The following is a 15,782-nucleotide window of genomic DNA, read 5'->3' on the forward strand; positions in this document are numbered from 1 at the left end:
GTTTTTCAACGGTTTTCCATTCATTCCTATTCGTTGGACCGCGAAAACCGTTGTGAGAAAAAAACATGGAGAATTTCATGCTGAAAAACGCTCATACTTTTTTCGGAGTTTCAGTGAATATTCGGACCGTTCGTTGCCAATCTAAATACAAAAGAAACAAAGAGAAAATTGAAAAACGAGGTTAAGTAGCCCGCGAATCACGCACAGTATCTTGCGGTACTCGACGCAAAAAAGAGCGCAAAAATTTCGACGAAATTTTTACACAATACGTTATTACGATTATCATGTATGCAGGTGAGAATTTCAAAAGACAACGATTATCGCTGGTTTCACGGATACGTGTATAATTCGTTGAAATCCGTACGGAATACAAAAAAAAAACCAAAAAAACCACAGAGTGGTAAACAAAACATGCTACAGAAAGAATAACTTTCGCTGGCGCGTGCGTCGATAGAGATATAATATAAGTATATAAATGAATATCAGGCAGTGTGGCGTAACGGAATACTTTGGCGTGTACATGAATGGATAAAACTCTATATCTTTTACGCGTTTATAACAAACAAAGTTTTCAATTCCCGCGGAGCGCTTTGAACGAGCGGGATATTTGACGCGTAAAAATTGACCCATTTCCGCGTAGCGATTCGCGAATCGATTCTTTCAAAGGAATATTATTCAACATCGTTACCGCGTTATTACGGATGCTGCACACGCGATGATCTCGCTTCTGAATTTACTTTCATACCGAACAACGGTAGGAAAAAAGAAAAAAAAGAAACGAACGCGTCAGTCGACGAAGGTTTTGTGCTAAAAGCACACGCCGATCGTCCTGGACGATGATAAACGAAGAGAATTGAAACGAAATTGAAAACAAACGTCCTTTCCTTTTTTCTCATTCGTGAAATCACACGATAAGAATAATGTTCGAGTTTGAAAAGCGTTGTCGAAAATTGTATTCCTCGTCGACGTTGTTACGAGACGAACGTCGTCTCCTTTCCCCCTTTGTAATTTTCATTTATCTATTTTCCCCTTGTATGTCATTTTTTTTTTTATTTGTTTATTTTGTTTTATTTTTTGTAAAAAATGAGCGAGGTACTAAATAGATGATACCTTGACACTTCGGTACAATCTATTACGCCACGTGTCAGGACCACGAGATTGGCGTGGGTTTTCCTATTTTTATCTCTACTTTTTCACACCGACGAACACGAAGCGCGAGCGAGGATGGCCCCCTTGGAATCCTGGTATGTTATCCGAAACCTCGAGTCACGCGGATGTGGTCCGTCTTATTCATCCGGCGGCAACGGCGGCAACGGCAAGGATAGCAGATTAGAAACGCGAAAAATCTCTTTGACGATCTCTGCACCGCAGATGCGCGACGAACCAATTACAAGCGATGTCAACGGCGTCGCTGTCAGGAGCAGAAAAACCCTCTCGGGGCGACCGGGTGCAGCGCGAAATATAATTCAATTTCTTGTTTCCGTAAACCCTTTTCCTTCATTCGCATCATCCATTACGTAGAATTGCTTCGTCGATTCCAGATTCGGAAGAATCTCGCGTCGTTGGGATATTTCTCGCCGCGCCGAACGCAGGGCTACTTGTTTCGGCCGATCTCGCAGATTTTCGTTTCCGAATAGCCGCCAGTCCTGAGAGAGTTTTTTGAAACGAACCGAGATGTATTTGAATTGGCAGCGAGAGCAAACTTCCGATCACAAAATAAAATTCATCGTGGTGTCAACAGTTCATGCCTTTTATACAACAAAATGGCGATCGCCGCGCGGGTTGAATTATCTTTCATCCGAAGGTCATTTCAAAATTTTTTCGCTTTCCAGGAAAAATAATCGGCGATAGCTCGATCGTTTCGGCACAGATCAATTCGGTCAGCGCGGATTCCAAATTCTCGGTATTTCGACATGAATCTATCAAATGGATTCAAGTAATTCCATTTTTCCGCCCTGAAAAGCGAAAACTTGGCGATGAAATTTCCAGAAAATACGTCACGTAAATAAAAAAACCGTAACACATCCGAGAGTATAAATGAAGCCGAAGTAAAAAAAACCAGGAATCGCTCGCCGCAATCTACTACATCGTCGTCTAGCTACTCGAGTTGATTGGAGAAAGGTTGAAAATAAAACGACGGTTGCCATAGATCTGTTAATCATTTGGTCATCCGGTCATAAGGTCAAGAGCCAATCTTGCTAAAGTCCAGCGTCGGGACCCGTTACATCGAACATCACGGATATACAGGGGACCGAGGGGAGGTTCTACCCCCGTTGTCGAGAGCTCCGTTCGCAGTTCATTGGCCAAGTCGTGCCTGTACAGGCCCTGCAGAGAGGATAATTGAAAGAAGAAAGGTAGGAATTGTCGCCCTCGACTAAAAGTAAAAAAAAAAGGAGTGCGAATGAAAACAGATCAGAAGATATTGAACAATTAAACAGACCGTTCTACGACCAGACACATTTCCGCACTAGAAGGCCTCAATGAATATCGGCCGAATAACGTACGTGGTACGTGTTTTCATACTTCTCTTTTTTACCCCGAGCTAATACTAAGGTAAGAAGAACCGCTGCCGCATCCCCCGCTGCGGACAAACTATACATCGTATCGGACGTAGAAGAAATGCAACGTCATTGAGTCTCATCCGACGTGATCTCAAAGCAACGTATTGTACCCAGAAGCGAATCAGGCTGTCGGAAAAGGTAGTAAAAGACCGTCGAGTATCGACAATGGGCTAATCCCTGGTCCGGACCCCGAGGAAACGAGTTCTACTCTCGGCAGACTCGACCGACTAGGTAAGATTTTTGGACGCGGATCGATTGCACATCGTCAAATCTGACACGCGAACGGTAGCCAGCGCACACAATGCGGCTTGGCGTAAACGAACCGGCGTTGCGGTGCTTCGATTCACCCGTTTCCCGACCTAAATGAAGAACCAACCTATCGATTAATTGTCATCACTCGTTCACGCGTCTTGATTGACCTGCAATGATCGAGTGCTCCGCGCAAAAGCTACCGTGTCCGATCACTCCGCTGCGTCCAAAAAACGGTCGGTCATTCGCGTGTCTCCGATAGAGCCGTGTGCAAATGGGGTTTTCCGGGACGGGGTAGGCTGGTGCCCTTATGCATAGGTGGGCGACGTGTGTACCGGTACATATTTCGAATTTGAGAACGTCGAATGTGGAGCATACTTTAATCGGCGATGATGTTAAAAACGCGCAATAATGTTCCGAATTGTTTTGTTTCACTTTTTTCAAATATTTGGTTCCTTTATTCGAAATGTTCTTTTCACTTCTCACTTCTCGGTTCTCTGTTCTCTGTTCTCTCTCCTTCTCGTTGAACGTACGGTATAGGTATAGATATAACACGTTCAATTCTATGGTACCTTTTCTGCAACGGGGGTGTTCGGTACAGGGCGGCACCCCGCTCCCTATCCTACCGTTTCCTCCAGATTTCCTCGCCTGGGTATATACATGTATATACGAATAGCTGCCGGTGGTATCCATTAGTAGATTGAAAAGTTTACGCTCGTAATTCAGAAGCGCCTATTTGTGCTCGTCTAACCGCTCCATAGTCCGATGATCTCGTGGCTCGATTCAGCGGTTTTCGGTTATATGAGATAATAATACCGCGCTACGTATACATATATATATATATATACGTATATTAGCTCGCGATGCAACGGCCAGTCCAGATTTTTTATTTCCACCCGCGTTGTCGACGCACTAGAATACCGACTCCGATGCCATTTTTGATAATGACGCGCGTTGATCCGATTCCGAGGAATAAAAATACGGCAGAGTTCGCAACGATTTTTCTCCAAGGATTACGAGTACACGCGTACACGCGGAAAGAGATGTCTGGTGGGCGGATGGTGGCACGAGCGGTTAAAATATCTATATTCTTCGTATGAACCTACCGGAGGTCCGAGGCACCTTGTTTCGTACGTGGCTTGTTTTCAACGGTACGTGTCCACCCTAATCTCCTCAGGGGAGAAGTAATTAGTAATTAGCCTAGAAAGGGAGGGAACGGACAGTTTAGGTCACTTCTTCTTTCCCGAGCGCCAAGTTAAACGCGTGACACATTCGCGTGATCCTTACGCTTCTCTATAGTTAGTTTGCGGAACACGTTCGCCGTATAATTAACAGAATTTCCAAATTTTCTTCCCCGGGATACGTCGAGGGAAGCGTTAAAGGAACCAACTACTTTTTCATACGCGTAGCGTCCAAACTAACGTCCGAATGACACAGAGATGAAAAAAATTGAAAAAATTGCGAGTACAAATACGAGATAGAGTAGGTACGTACGTACGTACGTACGTTTATATATTATCGCACCGAAACAGCGCAGCGCTCCGCAGTATTCGTCGAGCAGCCATTGAATCGCGAAAATTCTGTGTCGGGTCATTTTTTTTTTGCCTTCGTCTCTTTGTTCCAACAACTGGTTTCGTTCGAGCGAAGAATTTAAAAATTCTCTCTTTTTTTCCATCGTTGAACATGTTGGATTACCATACAGTTAAATAACGCTCTTCCCGTACGATTGAATATCGTAGAATTGGCACGCGGCGTACGGCACACGGTTAAAATTTTTCGATTGACTCTTCGAAATGTGTAGGACCGACAGAGAATTGAACATCTGAATCCCGGAATAAATAAAATTGCCACACATGTGTACACCTATTGAATGAAATGAAACCTGAACTAACCTAACCTATCGAACGATATGAAATATAACTGTATCCTATGATCCCTTTCAATTATATTTTTTGCACTATTTGAACGCAGGGTACCGACGAGGCCAGTTTCGGATATTTTCCGATCGATCATTTTTTGGCGCCGAGTAATCTACTTTCAACGGATCATTAATTATTTCGGTTACAAATGCCCCCTCCGTGAATACCAATCGAGGATTAATGTGCGTACAAGACGAAAGAATCTGGAAATTCGTGGTTCGATTGGCGTGAAAAATCTCGCGTGCGAAGACGAGGGAGAAAATGATGACGAACACATCTATTCGGTTTGACGTTTTCGTTTACTTGATCCGATGAATTTGAAGATAGTCCGTAATATACGGATCCCCAAAATAGATTTTTGTTTCAACCCCTGATACGTACGAGGAATTTCCCCCCGGCAAAACGATTTTTCGGGTGGGGCACGTCTATCGGCGTAAACACGAAGCTAAAGTACGAGATCACTGTTATGAAATGGTACTTTTTGCGTGAAACAGAGCGTCATCGAGTGTCGAGCACTTCTTCGTCGAAAGCTCCGCGGACAACCGTCGAGCAGCCGCCATGAATAAAATAACTCGTCACCTCGGAACCCTCGTCGTCGGTCAGCTTAAACGCGTTCGGTTTTCTCTTTAATTCTTTCCTTTTTCCATCTCCGGTGCGCAACTTCCGAACTTTCGGAAACACCGACGATCGTTGAAGAGGGATCTCCTCCGCGTCGAGACGAAGATCCACACCGATCGTCCGGGAACGATTCGGGAATCGCCTCATGAATTTTCAGGTAATTGTTCGTTGACGCATGGAGAAGAAAATCGTCGATTACCGTCTTCGGAAACCGTTAACGAGCGACGGTCTGTCGAAACAATGCACTTTCACATGTGCGGGTGATATACATGTATGTATACATATGTATAATCCGTATGGTTAATAAAGTTGGATATCGATGTTGGAAGAGACACGGGAATCGGCGATTTCTTTGTCGATACTCTCCGGAGTAACGTTGTCGTACAGGGATTGCGTTATGACATCGCTGCGCGCTCGTGTGTCCAATTTCTAATATCCTCGTGACTCGGGTGTTGAGTCGTTTGCTGGAATACAGTCGAGCGTAAAGCCATGACACATATTGCGAGCTCGCCTTGAACACTCAAGGTTCCTCGGTCGTCGTCGTCGGTATTGCACTTACCGAACCGACGCTATTTCTACCGTGAGCAGTTGTAGTGGTGATACGGCGGCGCTGGTGGTGGTGGTGGTGGTGGTGGTGGTATTGGTGGAGACTAGAGAACACATTCCATTCTCGAGAGGTGTATTCCGTTCGCGTTTGAAAACCAGGTGACACCTCCGCGAGTCAACTGCAATTTAATTGGAATCCAATTTGAATTCACTGCTAAGCTTTTGCAACAGCTGTATGAGAGGAATTGGTTCTGGCTCATGAATTATCATCGACAACTCGACCCGATATTCCAGCTACGCTCGCGAGACGCCGCGAAGAAAAAAGACGCTCGCTCCTCCCATCATTCGTTGCAGAAGCCAACGTTCGAAATTGGGGAAAAATCTTTTCGAGACATTTAGCCACGCGTTTATAAGTTCGAAATGCAAACCTGTGGATGAATAATTGCTGTTCCGTTAAAGTAGCAAAGAAAAAGGAACAAAAATAATCATAAATCAAATTACGAAACGATCGAATCACCCTTTGCCTATCGGATCGAAACAATTGGCGAGCCAAATTCGTTGTTACCAATTTGTAACCATGCAAGAGCCGAAGCTCAACTCGCGCGTCAAATGTTTAATTCAAACTTCCTGCGAATAAGAATCGGTCATTAATCAGCATTTATTGCAAACGATAACCAAAAATAATATCGCACGCTCGAAGAGGCCGTTTGATCCGATACTTACGTACATACACGTACACGACTGTGTGTGTGTGTGTGTGTGTGTGTGTGTGTGTGTGTAACTCGCTCTTTGCTTTACTTCAATATTAAAGACGGCTCGTGGAATATTATTATTCGGGGTGGAATCGTAAAGTTCGGTCCAAAGCATATTAGCAGGGGGGTTTAAAAGAGGCGGAAAGACTACTTCAGAAAATCTCGCCCTCATCGAATTTTCACTCCACAAATCCAATTTAGCGTCTTCCTTTCTTCCTTTCTTTTTTTTTTTTTTTTTCTTTCTTCATTCTCTTCAAGATAAATTAATTAACCGTACCAGGTGAGAATTAACTCAAAAAAGTCGAAGGCTTTTAAAAATTCACGGGGGATCATTTTTTTAAGTTCGGTGTGGCGCGAAAGTTTTTAAAAAAAAGCACCGTCTGGTATTATCGTGGGAATTCCCACAGGGGGATGACTACTCGAACTGAAAATAATTTCAGTTTCAAATTTCACAACGAAAAATTGCGGGATAAAAATAAATGTTGACAATTTTATTGCAGCGCCGCCCGCGAAGAATAATCGGGGGTTGGTGAAATGCTTTTGAAAATAAAAAGAATCAACATTTTAGCGACAATCGCCGTGAATACTATTGATTCTCAACTAGATACAGGTGGGATATAGTTCCGGTGGTCGAAGGCATGTATGATAAAAAAACGCAAAAACAAACCAAAAAAACGTGCTACTGAACTGAATAGCGGATATCATTGCGTAAGTATTCCACCTGTACTTCGAATGTCATGAGAAAAAATAGTAAAACTACGGGTAATGTTCCATTTGTCTCTTGTTCGCAAAATGCTATGACGAAACTATAGTATATAGAGAGAACTCGAGAGAGAAATAAAAGGCGTTTTATGACCGATACCAACGACGCAGAAAAAGTTCGAGCACCGTGACCCATCATTTTTAAAACGTTTTTTGTTTGTTCGTTCATTTATTTATTCATTTTTATTTCGTTAACTAATAATGGGGTCTTAATTTTACCGAAGGCAATTGCAGCGGCGTTCCGAGGCGATTCTCGAAATAGCGATATATCATCGCCGGCTCGCCGTATGTACGTAAAACCGGTTATTTTATTTCATACGACATAAACTGGTATGAGTGTAGATAGTACGTACGCAAAAAGTCACATATACGTACGTTCTTGATCTTGAAAAAATTATTCCGGGCTGAGGGTTTGATATTTTGTCTTAATGAGCGCCAAGGATCTTCGTTGCCTCGAGCGAGAGACTCGATCATCGTCGCGGTCTCGCGCAGACCGGTAATTCTCGTCGAAGGCGAGAACTTTAAAGGATGAAAAAAAAAGCAGATCGTCGTGAATAAAAATAATCCGCAAACTCATTAAGCGCAAAATGAAATGAAACGTTGAAAATCAAATTCGGCCGAGATCCTTGATTTCGTCTAGGAAGATCTCAGAGCACGGTGGCACATCGGACGGAAAAAGGGAAGGAATCGACGAGCTTAGGAGCAATAAGTTGCGGAAAGGACTCCGTATATATACTTATAGGTAAGAGTCGTAAGAATCTGCGCCGGACTTGGAAACCCAAGTCGAAATGTGTCAGGAGCAGGTGATTTATGTCGCGGGATTTCGACGGGTGGTTAAACGCCGAAAAAAAAAGAGAGGGACGACGGCGAGTGAAAATAGAGCGGGAGATTCTGACGACCATTTAGCTAATAAACCTCCGGCAGCTCACCAACCTGGGCTGATGATACGATGAGGTTATTGCTCGTTAGAAGTGCGTCTGGTTATAACGTAAAACAGTAGCTACCGATCTCGCATCGCGGCTGATCGTCCGCAAGAAAAGTCAATTTCCCTCTCGTCGAAAGGGGCTACGGCGAACCAACAAAAAATTCCATTTCAGATAACTAAGGGAGTGCGAAGGTATAACGTAGGTACACCGTGGCCTGCGATGTTCCAAACTAACTAACGGGCTTATAGTCGACAATTTTTTCTCTCAAATTCACCGCAAATTTCAAGTTTATGTGGCGAAAAACTTCATACAGGTAAATTGCGTTGAGATGAGGTGAAATTCCCCCCCCCCCCCCCCCCCCCCCCCATCTACGAATAGCATTCGGGGAGCGGTGTCACGCGTCTTTGACGGTAAGTGAGAGACCTAATTTGCTGGGAGAGAAATCTCCGTATGGTATCGGATTACACATTGGATGAGGTATAATGTACACGTATGTAAATACGGGAGAACATAATACAAACGAGACTCTTACCGCTCGGAGAGAGAGAGAGAGAGAGAGAGGAGACTTTGAAGTATTACCTTTGAATTTCCTAATCACGATCCTCCTCCGCGACCCGCACGACCTCACCCATAAATGAGACGGAAAATAGAGAGAGAGAAATCCTTCTTTTGTCCGTTATACACGGACTCCTTCGAGGTGCTGAACGTCAAGATGCTATAGAATCTAATAGACCGGGACGTCGAGGAGTCGCTCTTTTGACCCCAAAAAGTCCACGTGATACGAACGTAAGTCGTACGTACGTTGATACCCGGCACACATTCGTATCGCCCGTAACGTAGCCAAGGTCTTTTGTTCGCCGTCTCCGAGATGAGCCGCATTGTCGGTGTGAAAGTGACGTCTGTGGTACGGTATGGAGTGCTCGCAAGGGCCCTTCCACGACAACCCCTTCACCGCTTCCAAAAGCAAAACAAATTTGTACCAGAGGAAGCGAAAAATCAACGAGCTGGAGGGTTTCTCTTTTTCGGAACAAGGGCGACCGATCCGACACTTGGATCGGAAAAGGTGGACTTTGATCAGGTATCGAAAGAACCGAGCAGCCAGCCATCTTTCGAGTTCGCGCGAATCTTTGGTTAGGCGACTCCGATCTGTTTTTGTTTTGAGTGATTTTCTCCGAGTGGAAAAAATAATTACGGTTACAGTCCGGCGATCGAGAGATATGATTCGATCTTTCGTACGACGAGAAAAATGAGTCAATGACCCTGACGGCGTTGCGCCACGACGATCTCAGTCCCAAAGATTATTATTCACCTAGACGGAGAACGGTAGGTGAGAGTATAACTTTGTCAAGTTGCGAAATAAAAGGTATGGAGATACACGTACACCGATGCACGATATCGAATAATTCAGCGTTGATTGAAATCTAGTATTTCGACGGTGTTCTTAAACTGGTATTTCTTGATTAGAGGAGACAGTGACCTCAGTAGTTTGAGAAGAAAAGAAAATTTACAGTTAAATCTCTGCGTGTCACCAGAAATACACTGGTCGGAGCAACGCGTTGCTGGAACGACGAAAAAAGAACTTGAAAAACTTGATTGCGTATTTTTTTTCTCATCGATAACGAATTCTTGTTAATGGTAATTCGACTTCGTATCCCGCGAAGACAACAGGAGTACGTTAGTCGTTGACAGAAGTGAATAATTTAGATGAAACTGACTTCGATCTTTCATTTTCAACGATCACTTTTGTGGTTTTGTGAACTCAAATATGAGTTTTAAGATTTCCAACAATGTAGGTAGCTGCGTATTTCGTCGATATAGGGGAAGGCGGGGCAAAACGGGGTTAGGTTAGGAAAGCCCGAGTTTTGTGAAACTTAAATATGGTGAAAATTTGTTCTCTTATCTGTATTTGAAATAAATGAGAAAGATTTTCGGCTACCGTGAGAAAAAAAAAAATGATAATAATCATTCTGTTGGATATTGATAATAAAAATTATATCCACGTTCAAAGTTATTACCATCGATATTTTTTTGAAATTAGTTATAAAAAAAAAAAGTTTTGACAAAATTCTGCCCCGCTACCCTTGAAACAAAAAAATCACGAAAGAAGCGACTGAGAGATTCTAGAAATAAAAATCACGGTGAAATGTCTGGATTGAAATATTTTAGTCATTAGTTATTACACAATTCAGGTTACTGTGGAATTGTATCGCGTGAAATGTTCTCATTTTTCGCACTGATTGATGGCTTTAATAGGCCATTCAGATATCCTGGCTCTTTCGGTTCGTTGGTTTTAGCGAAAGAAAAGGCTGAAACTTGAAAGAGATTGGAAATTCTCGGAATTACGTTTCGCTCTCTACGCCTATAGGCGGACTCGGAGTCAGACAGAGATGGAATCGAGGCAAAAGTCACGTTCTTTGTTATCTTCGGGGATGATTAGCGGCTGACAATTACGTGTATTTCGTTATTCTCGGTGAGAATATATCCGCGTGCGGGATATTATTGTTCTCCCGTAACTGGAAGCCTCCCCGCCATCGCGAAGATACAAGGGGGATAGGTATAGGTGCACGGAATCGTCCATCCTTTCATTACGCCTCCGTAGATCCTTTCGTCAACCGTGAGGGAAAAACCTCCTTTCCACCGTCGCTCGCCTGTGTTCCTCCGCTATACACGTATCCGTATAACCTTATACCTCGAATTCCAGACAGTCTTCCTTCTTGTTCCAGATAAGGTACAAAAGTATTCATTATAAAGATCACGTCTCAAGTAATATATCAAACGCAGAAGGAGAAGAAATTTTCTTGAGGAACGCTAGGAAAATTGCACTCGCCATGCGAAAGCGTAACCTTTTTTCCCCCAAGTTATACAGGTCTGTCATTTTTTTCTAGTAAATTTCGTTTGTATTTCTTTTGTCTGAATTGTTTTGTTTTCCGTTTTTCAAACGTCTTCTTTTCACTTGTTTCTACGGTTCTTTTATTTATCATAATCTAGTTTCATAGTTTCAATTTTAATTATAATTTTTCTTTTCCTTGCATAATTTTCCATTACTTTTCTCCCTTTTCCCCCGCGGGAAGTTTTCTTCTTCCAAGGTGCATCATAGCCGAGCAAAGTGCTAAGCAGTCAAGATCTTAATTGAGGTATACGTATAAGCTCGGCCGAAGAGTCGCTGCGGGGTCGCCTCATATATTCAACTACCTGCATCCGTTGACTGCTTGAACGAACAACAACGAGCAAATTAGAACCGCCCTATGCACAGAAGCAACGGCGCACCGCAATTATACGTGAACCGAATAATGCGAAATCGCTAACAATGAATCCGCGATTCATTTAAATCGCCGATACACGTTGCCTGTACCTCTACGTGCCGATCAAACGTCACATTATCCGTTTAATCGATTCGCCACAAAATCATATCGCTCTGCGATTAACATTATGGATTTTCGATCGCAACGTATACCTATATGTACAACGTTCGGTTATGGGTACATCGCGATGAAAGAAAAAAAAAATGGAGAAAAGAAATATCGAGGAAGTTTGATTGGAAAGAAATCCTCCGAAGAAATGTCTCTTTTGATACGTCGGCTATATAACCGCACAATTTCCAATCACTTTGTATAGCTTTCAACGGGATCAATTCGTGCGCGGTGGTACGAGATAGATAAATGAAAGAGAGAAAGAAAAAAAAAAAAAACAAAGAAATAAAGAAACGCTTGATTTCGAAAAGTTACAATAAAAGTCGAACACGCTAACGAATCTCGGCAAGTTTTTCTTTCGTAAAAAACCGAAAGAATGAAACCTCCGTTCCGTGTGTGATACTTGATTTTTTTTTTTCCACGTTTGACGTATATACGAACTTTGGAAACCCTGCAGTTTCGATGTAGTTGCTTCATACTACAGATTGACTGGAAGCGGCGATTGCAAGGATCGTTCATTTTCGGCGCCAATAGGACATTTTTCGAGTTTCCATAGTGACGTAACGAAAGCACATACACGTATATTGAACACGAGAGCTTGATTCTTCTGACGAGTTTCATGGGGAGTTTTTCCCAGCTGTGATTCGTACGTACATACGTTCAACTTTCATTGACATTTAAAAATTAAGCATTTTTTTTTCGTTTTCTGCATTCCACGATACATTGCATGTGTCCACAACCTCCGCAGATCGATGACTATGTTCAAGCCATCTCGACGCGGTATTCTGGTCTGTAACGTCCCGCACGTGCACCTGTCAGTTATTTTTATTATTTTTTTCTCCAGTTTTTTTTTCTCGTTTCAGCTTTAATAAACGGTGCCAACTTATATAGCACGAAAATTCGGGAAACAAGTGTTCGTCAACTCGCGGCGTGGGCGGCTGCGCCACATCCGTGGGCGAATAGTATATGTGTCATACACATGTATCGTACACGCAAAAGTTTTACCACACATGGTTAAAAGTGTCCGCAATCGGAATTTCGACTGCATATTTATCGCTGCTATATATTATAATGTGCGATGGTCACACATGCAAAATTTGAGAAACACGCAGCTCAAAATTTCGCGAATCCCCAATATGTTCATATCTACTGTATAAAATTGCAACCAGTTGTGATCTTCGTCGTTTGGTAGAAATTTTCTATTTTGAGGGTAGAGGGAGAGAAGATTTATGAACTAACCAAAATCGATCACTTACAATCTGTGATTGCCCATTTGCATGCAAAAACGCACGGATAAATTCCTGTACTACAAAAATGTTAGAAACAAGAGGAAATTAAAAAAAAACTGAACAAATTTTTCAAAAAAGGAAAAACGCAGGCGCACAATCGAATGCTCCTTTTTCTTCATTTTCTTTTTATTATCTTTTTATTTTTTTTTCAAGAAAAAACTTCTCAAACCACCACGTAAATTGAACGTTGCGGCGGTACAGACATTATCCGTATGTTTGTGTAGGTATCGTACGTGTGCATCACGTATACGTACAGTAGCCAGTAATGAAGCTGCAGTATGCGGCGGTTCGATAGTTGTGAATTTAAAAGTTTGGAAAGTTTCAAACCAATAATTTGCGGGCAGACAATTATACATAAACTAATTGGACTGCAATGTCGGTAAGCACGATTGACGGCGGCCGAATTGACTGCGGAAACTGTTGATTTCTATCATTTTTCGCCTTTTTTTGTTCATCCATTGCATTTTTCGCTTTTTTTCTTTCTTCATTAAACGCTCGGGGTAATTCTAGTGCGGCGAATGCCGAACGAAAAAATGCGAATAACTGGTCATCGTGAGATACATACGACATGCGTGAAAAAAAAAAATGAGCGAGTCTCGCAGTATCCAACAATAAATTTTCCTGAAAAATATTAGTCGGGTATTAGGTGAAGTGATTTTACATATACTCATATTTAGTTAGTACCAATTTTTCTTACGGTCAGCGGAACGAACGCCTGACAGTTGTGTCTCGTTGCTCTGCATTCTTCATTTCTCTTTCTCTCTCTTTCACGACGTTATTCTCATTTTTCATATTGTTTTTTTACGACTACCTTATTTCACCGCAATTCATTACATATTTCTATGTATTTTCTGCCTGTGGCCCTCGGGGAGGTTTCCTTCGGGATCGAGAACTTTCATTGCTCCCTCTCGTTCCTTAAACGCGATGGAAGCGCCAACTGTAGGGCGCACCGTATCATATCACGGTGAACCGAATAAATGGAATAGCGCGCGCTTCTTCCCTGCTTTCTGTTACACATCGCCGTCGCGTTCACGAAATTAGTCCCATGAACCGAGCGTGAAGATGCTGCACGTGAAAAAAATATGCGAACCGTCATTCCGATGATGTCCTACAGACAATTGGATAACCCTGAATGCGTATGTGTTGCATATATGCGCGGGTTGCGGCTGTGTTACGACCTATGCGGGGCATATCGAACGGGGCGAGGAGGATACGACGAATTGATTGAATTATTGACGAAACGCGTGATACGCAAAGTATGGAATAAACTAATTCACGCCCTATAATTCACCTACGTACGTACATCGCGAACGTACATTATCGTACATCCGTTCCTGACGCGTCATGACGGTGAGGCCGCGACCAAAAATGTTGCAGTTATTAGCGACGGATTATTTTCTGTTTTACAAAATTAGATCGACGTTCCGAAAATCGGAAAGAAAAAACGAGTGGAAAAAGGATAACGCAATAGAGAATACGTGTAACCATTTCGAATCAAACGAATGGAGTAAATTTCCATCGGTAAACTGTACCGAACGATGAACTCGAATTGATTCGCGCGGGAGCGTGGGGTTACATGATATTCATGCGCGTACATAGGTATACGCAGAGGGTGTAACACGGTAAAATTTCATTGTAAATCCTCATTGTCGTATAAGTGAAGTCACGCCCGACGCGACACGATCATTATTCGATGTTTATACGCGCACGGAGCTACGTATAGGTATATATACGTCACGTACCTACGTATATTTTATGTAAATAAATTTGTCTGTAATTACGCGAGTGATCCAACGCGAGCAGCGGCAGATATATATCTGTATGTGCAATCGTACACGTAGACCGGATGGGTATTTGTTAGCTACAAATTCGCAGCAGCCCTGTACAACTACGTGTGTTTCTACGGAAGTGCAATTTTCTATTCACGTATACGTAATATGTCTGTATACGTTTATAGTTTGGAAAGTTTAAGCTCGATTTACCTTATATTACACAATTTTTGGCAAGGTCGAAGTATTTTCCGGTGACAGTAGGCACTGAAAGACCTCTACTTTTTTCGTTCGATGGGGATGTGATCGATTCGTGTTTAGATTTTGAAAAAGTATGTAATTTTCAAAATTCTGCGAAATTTCCTTCGTTTCAACCTATGAAATTTTTTCCCCCGTTTTATCGGTTAGCACCTCGCGGAAATACAATTTTATGAAAATTGTCCAAAGTAGCGATTTTTCAGGTGAAACTAACGGAGGTCGTATCCTGATCGAATTAACGTGAAATTGGGATCGTCAATTCCGTCCGTTTGTTCGATTCGTCGTTTGCTCTTTTTAATCACCCGCGTTACGTAACAACGAGGATATAAGCGGGTTCGTCGATTGTCGCGTCCGCGGCCGTCTGGATTCGCAAAGTTGACAACCTGACCGTTTGCATTCGCAAAAATCACGCACATTCCGGAAGATCGAGGCAGAAAATTAAAATGGACACAAAAAACCAAATAAAAAAAAAAAAAATAGTCTTTGAGAAAACCTGTCATGAGATATACTAATCATCACCCCACCACGATCACGCCTCGAGGGCCTGATCAATTCACATCGGTCTTCAAGATCAAATTCCGAACTGCTCAAACCAGATCTGTGGAGAGGACGTTCAACTTGTGATCACTAAATATGTACATACATGTATTCAAGTAATGCCTAATGTTTTGTTTTTTTTTTTTTTTCAATCATCATCTAGAATTACGTAATACATGTTTTATC

At 42.5% G+C, this 15,782-nt stretch overlaps 1 protein-coding gene across 1 annotated transcript in view; it reads right to left on the reverse strand.

Annotated features, from left to right (window-relative positions):
- Positions 1-6,063, reverse strand: part of LOC105693027 (Ig-like and fibronectin type-III domain-containing protein 1) — a 94,888-nt gene extending 88,825 nt beyond the window's left edge. The window contains exon 1 of the mRNA XM_048654105.1: positions 5,907-6,063. The gene's annotated coding sequence lies outside the window, so the exon portion shown is untranslated. The remainder of the gene's footprint in view (positions 1-5,906) is intronic.
- Between the last annotated feature and the right edge of the window lie 9,719 nt (positions 6,064-15,782).

The sequence above is a fragment of the Athalia rosae genome, chromosome 4 (assembly GCF_917208135.1).
Source record: "Athalia rosae chromosome 4, iyAthRosa1.1, whole genome shotgun sequence".
Taxonomy (NCBI): Eukaryota; Metazoa; Arthropoda; class Insecta; order Hymenoptera; family Athaliidae; genus Athalia; species Athalia rosae.